Source organism: Barbus barbus (assembly GCF_936440315.1).
Source record: "Barbus barbus genome assembly, chromosome: 8".
NCBI classification, from domain to species: Eukaryota; Metazoa; Chordata; class Actinopteri; order Cypriniformes; family Cyprinidae; genus Barbus; species Barbus barbus.
The window spans coordinates 34,876,824-34,883,815 of record NC_136736.1 but is presented as its reverse complement, the minus strand read 5'-3'; positions in this window follow the sequence as shown (position 1 = coordinate 34,883,815).

The following is a 6,992-nucleotide window of genomic DNA, read 5'->3' as shown; positions in this document are numbered from 1 at the left end:
GAACATGATCTTTACTTAATATCCTAATGATTTTTGCCATAAAAGAAAAATGGATAATTTTGAGCCATACAATGTGTGTCACGAATCCTGGCCATGAACTTCCATTCGTTCACCACCAGAGGTCACCCGCTCACCACATGGACTATTGCACTACACTACACTACTGGCACTTCACCATTGGACTACAGTTCCCATGATCCATTGCACTGACAACACACACAGCTGATTTCACTGATCACACAATCACACACGCTTTATAAGCCTTGGACTTCCTCTCTGTCATGGCCGAGTATTGTATAGTGAATATCCTAGCGATAGCTACTCTACGGAGCCTCTCAGTTACCATAGCCTTTCATTTTCTAGTGTTTTGATTCTTGCCCGTGTTTCCTGGATTTACCCTTAGCCTTGCCATTTGGACTCAGTTTGCACCTCTCTTGGATTATTGCTCGTGTACCTGGATTATCTCTCTGCCTTGCCCTGTTGGATATTGTTTGCCGATCGTCGACCCACGCTTGCCCTAGGATTATTCTTTGTCTTGCCTGTGATGTTCCTGTTTGCCATTATATGAACCTTGCTTGTTTTGTGACCTCGCCTTTTAATAAAGCCTCACACATGGATCCGCACGCGTCACGTCTTGTTCGCCCCGTAACAATGTATTGTTGGCTATTGCATACCTGTGCTACTTATGACTGCTTTTGTGCTCCATGGACACAATTAACTTACTGGGTGATGTTTAAAACATCATAATAGTAGTGCATATGACTCTTGCATTATATTTCAGTTTTTCTGAATATGCTGCTTTCATGTGAGAAACAGACACACATTATTTATTGGGCCTTTTATTGTGGCCAGCCTAAGGCACACCTGTGCAATAATCATGCTGTCTAATCAGCATCTTGATATGCTACACCTGTGAGGTGGTGGGATTATCTCGGCAAAGGAGAAGTGCTCACTAACACAGATTTAGACAGATTTGTGAACAATAAGAGAAATAGACCTTTTGTGTACATAGACAAAGTCTTAGATCTTTGAGTTTAGCTCATGAAAAATGGAGACAAAAACAAAAGTGTTGTTTATAATTTTGTTCAGTGTATAATGCACGAGTCAAATGCACAACTGTTCTGATGCTTTTGTCAATTGATCTCAAACAGAGTCCTCTATTGTATAACACACTTCTGATGCTATTTGTTACAGATGATGGGATAAATCTTCAATAATGTCCATCTAATGGGTTTGATGACATCAGAGAATCATATCGGAAGGGTTCAGTTGTCATTATTTGTACATGCAGCACTGGGTGGCTCTCAACAGAACATGAGAGAGACAGCAAACAGAAACGTGACATCATGCAGGGATACCGCTACTGGGAAACCCTGTTCAATAGTGCATCAGCCGCCGCATGCAATGACACCACTGATGCAGAACACTGAGTATTGTGCACACTAGTGAGGGCTCATTCTGCTGTCAGCCTCATTCCAGCATGATGTCATCATCAACAACAGCAACAGCAGCACAGACAACACTGCACTCTAAAACATGCTGGGTTAAATATAACCCAGTGCTGGGTAAATATTGGACAGAACACATACTGGGTTGTTTTCAACCATCAGTTGGGTTAAATGTTTAACCCAAACTTCTGGCCAGTAACCCAACCGCTGGGTTCGTCTATATTTTACCCAGCACAGCGTTGTATTTAACCCAGCATTTTTTAGAGTGTGGCTTAAAGAGACAGTTCGGCCAAAATTCATCATTCTGTCAACATGAAATCTTCTAATCTGCAGGACGTTCATTCTTCGGTGGAACACAAAAATAGATGTTTAGCAAAGTTCACGCTGCTCTTTATCATATACACGTATATATAACAACTTGGGTTATTTGGCAACCCAGCACTGGGTAAATATTGGACAGAACACAGAACAGAACACATGCTGGGTTATTTTGACCCAGGTGATTGGTTAAATGTTTTATTTGTTTTTATTTAAGCTAACTATTGTTTAAAAATTATTATATTGCTGGCTTAAAATGGGCTGGAAATTAAAAATCACACACAGAATTACTAGAAGCAACAGCAATAATCAAAAGATGAACATTTATAATTAAGCAAGAACACTCATGGACAGAATACAAGACATTTATTTGGGTGAATACAGCATAGTTTACAATATTACATACATTTAAACTCGTTTAACAAGCAATTTTAGAAATAAAAAATGGAACATTTAAAAGTAGCTTTTTAATTTAAGTGTATTTAACCATTCTCTGTAATCACCTTTTATTTGGGTTAAAAATTTAAAAATCTATTTTTTTTAGAGTGTACTAAAAATACAAACACATACAACTGAAAATTGAAATGAAAATGATAAAAACTGATTCAAAATGTTAAGAATACAACATTTTTTATTTAAAATAAGTAAAAATGAAAATATATATAAAAACTAAAATAAGAAGGAAAATGGAAAAATTACATTAAAATGAATTAATAAAAAAATAAAATGAAAAGAAAATGTAAAATATTAATAGAAACTATCAAATTATGTCAGCTAGTTGCAAGGCAGTATTTTAATATAGTTTAACTTGATGTACTAAAATGAACTGAAATAAAAATGACTAACAATATATATATATATATATATATAAAACTACTAACAATTACAAAAACAAAAAAACTAAAATTAAAACTGACTCAAAATATGAAAAAAAATACAATCAAATTATCTCATTGATGCTAAAATAATACTGATTTGATGTTTAAGAATCTGAGCTGTTTGTAAGTCATACTGGTTTGGAACGACATGAGGGCGAGTAAATGATGGGACATCGAAGCTTTCAGAGCTGTAGCTTGCTGTCGTTGAGTAACATCATTTTAATTATTGAATAAGTCACTTTCTTCTTCTCCAAACTCACGTATGATGACCTGGGCTTTGAGGTGATGGATAATTCATGCTGCATCCAGAATAGAAGCTCCAGTGTCAGTGACTGAAACAAAAGCGTCGGCATGTACGTTCATGTTCGCATATCTGACAGATATTCAGTATTATGTGGCATTAAGAGAATATTTATTACATCTTCAGGCGTTCTGGTGGGTTTGCGCCAGCGCTGTCAGTCGCTGGATTTGGGTGTTGTGTAATATAAGTCGCTATTCAAAAAACCGCATGCGGAGCCAAATTGCATTCAGCTTCTCATATAAGAAATGACACTTCATGGAGCTCCTGCCCAGTGTTTGTTTACTGGAGCTGAGTCACTTCATAGTGTTTCCCAGAGGAGCTGTCAGACACACAGGCTACAGGGAATATTTAGTGTCTCTCTCCTCACATACTGTATGTGCATCTGCTCAAACACTGCACACAAAATACTTCAGTCCAAATTAATCAGAAATTGCACCATCGTGTCATTCCAAACCTTCAAAGAAGTCTCTTCTGCTCACCAAGACTGCATTTATTTGATACAGTAAAATACAGTAATATTTCAATTTCAAAACAGTAGTGCTGCTTCATTTATTTTTTATTTTTATGGAAAGCATGATACATTATCATTCAAATTTTTGGGCAATGTAAGAAATGAATAATTTTATTCAGAAATTGAATGGGGATGAGTGCTTTTGAGATCTGGAAAGGACAAAAAAAATGCATCATAAAAGTAATATGTATGACTTGTGCTCTATTTATGAAGTCTTCTGACAAGTTTGTCTGAGAATCAAACCCCAGTTTAAGTAATTATTTTCTGAAAATCTGAAAATGTCATTTGATGTCATTATACAATACCTCTTGACGCATCATTGAATGCACATTTAATGATTTTAAGTGTGTTGTTTTATATGGATACCAATAATATGAGTTGAATATTTCAGGCTAAACTATTCATTTTAACGATTCCATTTCCATTCAGACCAATATCATACGGTCGGATCCCATGAGCTGTGTTTCTATAGGAGTGTGTGGGAGTTCAGAGGAGAACACTGTGTACCATCACACAACCTCCTCATTATCTACAGTTACACTCAAGCTTAGTTATCCTATCAATTACATATTGCATGTTCAAAATGCATATATTAATGCATTTATGTACTGATTGTAAACGTACTGATTTTTTAAAGTTGTAAATAAACGATTATTGGAGTATGTTTTACAAGAAAATACTAATTCAGTCTTTCTACTTCAACAAAATGTATCATTTAATTAAATGGTTCTTGCATTTCTTTGTAAGTATTTTTGGAACTTATTAGAAATGTCTGAGTGAAAATTATTTCAAAGTATTTTTTTTTCACTTTATTTATTTATTTTTATTTATTTAAATATTTTTACTTATATATAATTGCTTGTTATCAGCAGTCAGTCCATAAAAGTCATGTGAAATCAATTCTATTTGATCTGTTAATTTAAGATTCTGGTTTTATTGTGAATTATTCATCGGTGAAGTTATTTTAAAGAAAAACATGTTTGTCTTCATAATTTTTGCTCTGCTTTTGCTTTCAAGTCACTTTGGATCAAAGCAGCTGCTTAATGCAAATGCATAAATATAAATAATATTTCATAAGTAAAAACGTTAACCTCTAAAATGACTTTGAAACTGCAATCATAACCAATTATACTTTCATAATGCGAAATGAATGGCCAGGACTTTCATAATTTTTCCACTGATTAGATGTATCTGTTTCATAGCAGAATGGAGCTGAATGCGAGTTAAACTATAGATATTTGATCATTAGTTAACTTTAACCTCCAGCCTAGAAGACATCAGCTCAAAAGTAACACATTTCAGATGTGGAGCAAGCTATTTTGATGAAAGATCCTGAAAACAAATGTTTTTTCATTCTAACTGCTCCATAGTAAAAAAAATAAAAAATATATAAAAAATAATTGTATGTTATAAATGTATCAATAAAATATATCTGACATACATTTATTTCATGCTAAGTATACTACACATACATTTTCATATTTATGTACTTAATAAAATGTCCTGCAGTTGTAGTTGTAGTATACTAAACTATACTTAAAGTCTGCTAAATTGGAACAACTAATTTTGTACTTAATGCACTTTAATTGTGCAGAAGAAGCACTAAAGTCCAATTAAAGACATACTTAGTAAATCTGACTGTGCTAAAGTGAAATTATTGCAAGTTTACATCAGGCACACTTTAAATATTTTACATTTAAAGTCCGATATTATTCAAAGATCATACAGTCCTCATCAAAAGTGACATTAAAACACATTTTAGACTTAATATTAAGAAAAGTAAATTGTGCACAAGTAGTATGCCAAGCAAAGTTTAATTATAATTTTTATATCAGTAAGTCTTGAGATATCTGTCAGTAAATATGTTAATTAGTGCCGTCAAACGATTAATTGCATCCAAAATACATTTTTTTATTTGCATAATATAGGTGTGTACTTTGTATATTTATTATGTATATATAAATACGCACACATACAATATATATATATTGAAAATATTTACATGGATTTACATGTATATATTTATATCTATATTAATACATTTAATATATAAACATAACATATTTTTCTTAATGCATAGTGTGTATTTATATATACATAATAAATATACACAGTACACACATATATTATTTAAACAAAAACATTAATTTGGGATGTGATTAATCACGATTAATAGTTTGACAGCAGTAATGTTAATAGATTTGAACTGTACTTAGTATGAAATACATGTATTTTAAATATATGACTTTTTCTAGGGCTGTCAGTGCTGAATCACTCACAATGAGAGCAGGACATATTACATTCGAGTAAAGAGAGTCCGAGGTGATTTCCAGAGCCGCTCTGGTTGAATATCAGATGCTGTGCAGTCAGGCTTGTTGTTTTTCCTGCGGTTATGATCGGGCCGTGAAGAGGCACCTCTTCTTCTCACGTATCTGTCAGCGGTTTGTGAGAAATGTTGTGATCCTGGAGTCCTGTGGGGTTGGCGGATGTTTGCTCAGGTCGGAGCGATGTGAGAAAGCGCGGGCCGGTGTGTTTTGGGTGATGAATGCTGGGAGATCTTTTGAGGAATTACTGTTACCCACGGCTCACCTTCGGCTCGGGTTTTGACCTGCCAACAAATGCAAGAGATTGAGATGAGCAAGATGCTTTACTCACAGGCTATCCCGAGTTGTTTACAGAGGTTAAGGACATGTCTGTAGTGCATCCACAAAATAAATCATAGTGAAACAGCAGAAGTGCTCTCGAAAATAGTCTTCTGCTGTCTGATGTTTTGTTGTTTTTGAATGAGCTTAAACTTATTATTATTATTTTTTATTTTTTATTTTTATCTGTGTTGTTGGTTAACTTTACACTTTAACTAGTTGCTAGACTGTAGTTTAGATTAAATTGCAACACTAGTTGTGAAATTAAAATTATTATTAAATTGAAAGAATGAATCTTAAATAAATAAATAAATACAAAGTTCACATTTACTGCATTTCAATATATATATTTTTTTATTTACTACATTCTTTTTCTTGCCTCTGTACTACTGAAAAGACTGTAAGAACAGAAATTTTGTGAAACATTATTACTATTTAAAATAATATATTTGATTTTTTTTTTTTATTACTGTTGAAAACAGCATTTGCTACTTCCTATTTTGGTGGAAACTGTGATTTATTTTATTTGAATTATTTATAAATAAATATTTATAGATTTATTTTTGATGAATATAAAGTTCAAAAGAACAGCATTTATTTGAAATAGAAAAAAATATATTTTAAATATCTTTGATCAATTTAATGCATTCTTGAAAATTATATATATATAATTTTTATGTCTTTTCTTAAACTAGATCCAGCACAAAATAATAATTATTTTAATAATATAATATATTATATTTTTTACATTTCATAACATTTTTTACATTTCAAAGCAGTGATTTCTTATATATATATATATATATATATATAAGAAATCACTGCTTTTTCACATAAAACACTTAAAAATTATGACATTTTAATAAATGGCCCCAGACTGTACATCAACAAAGC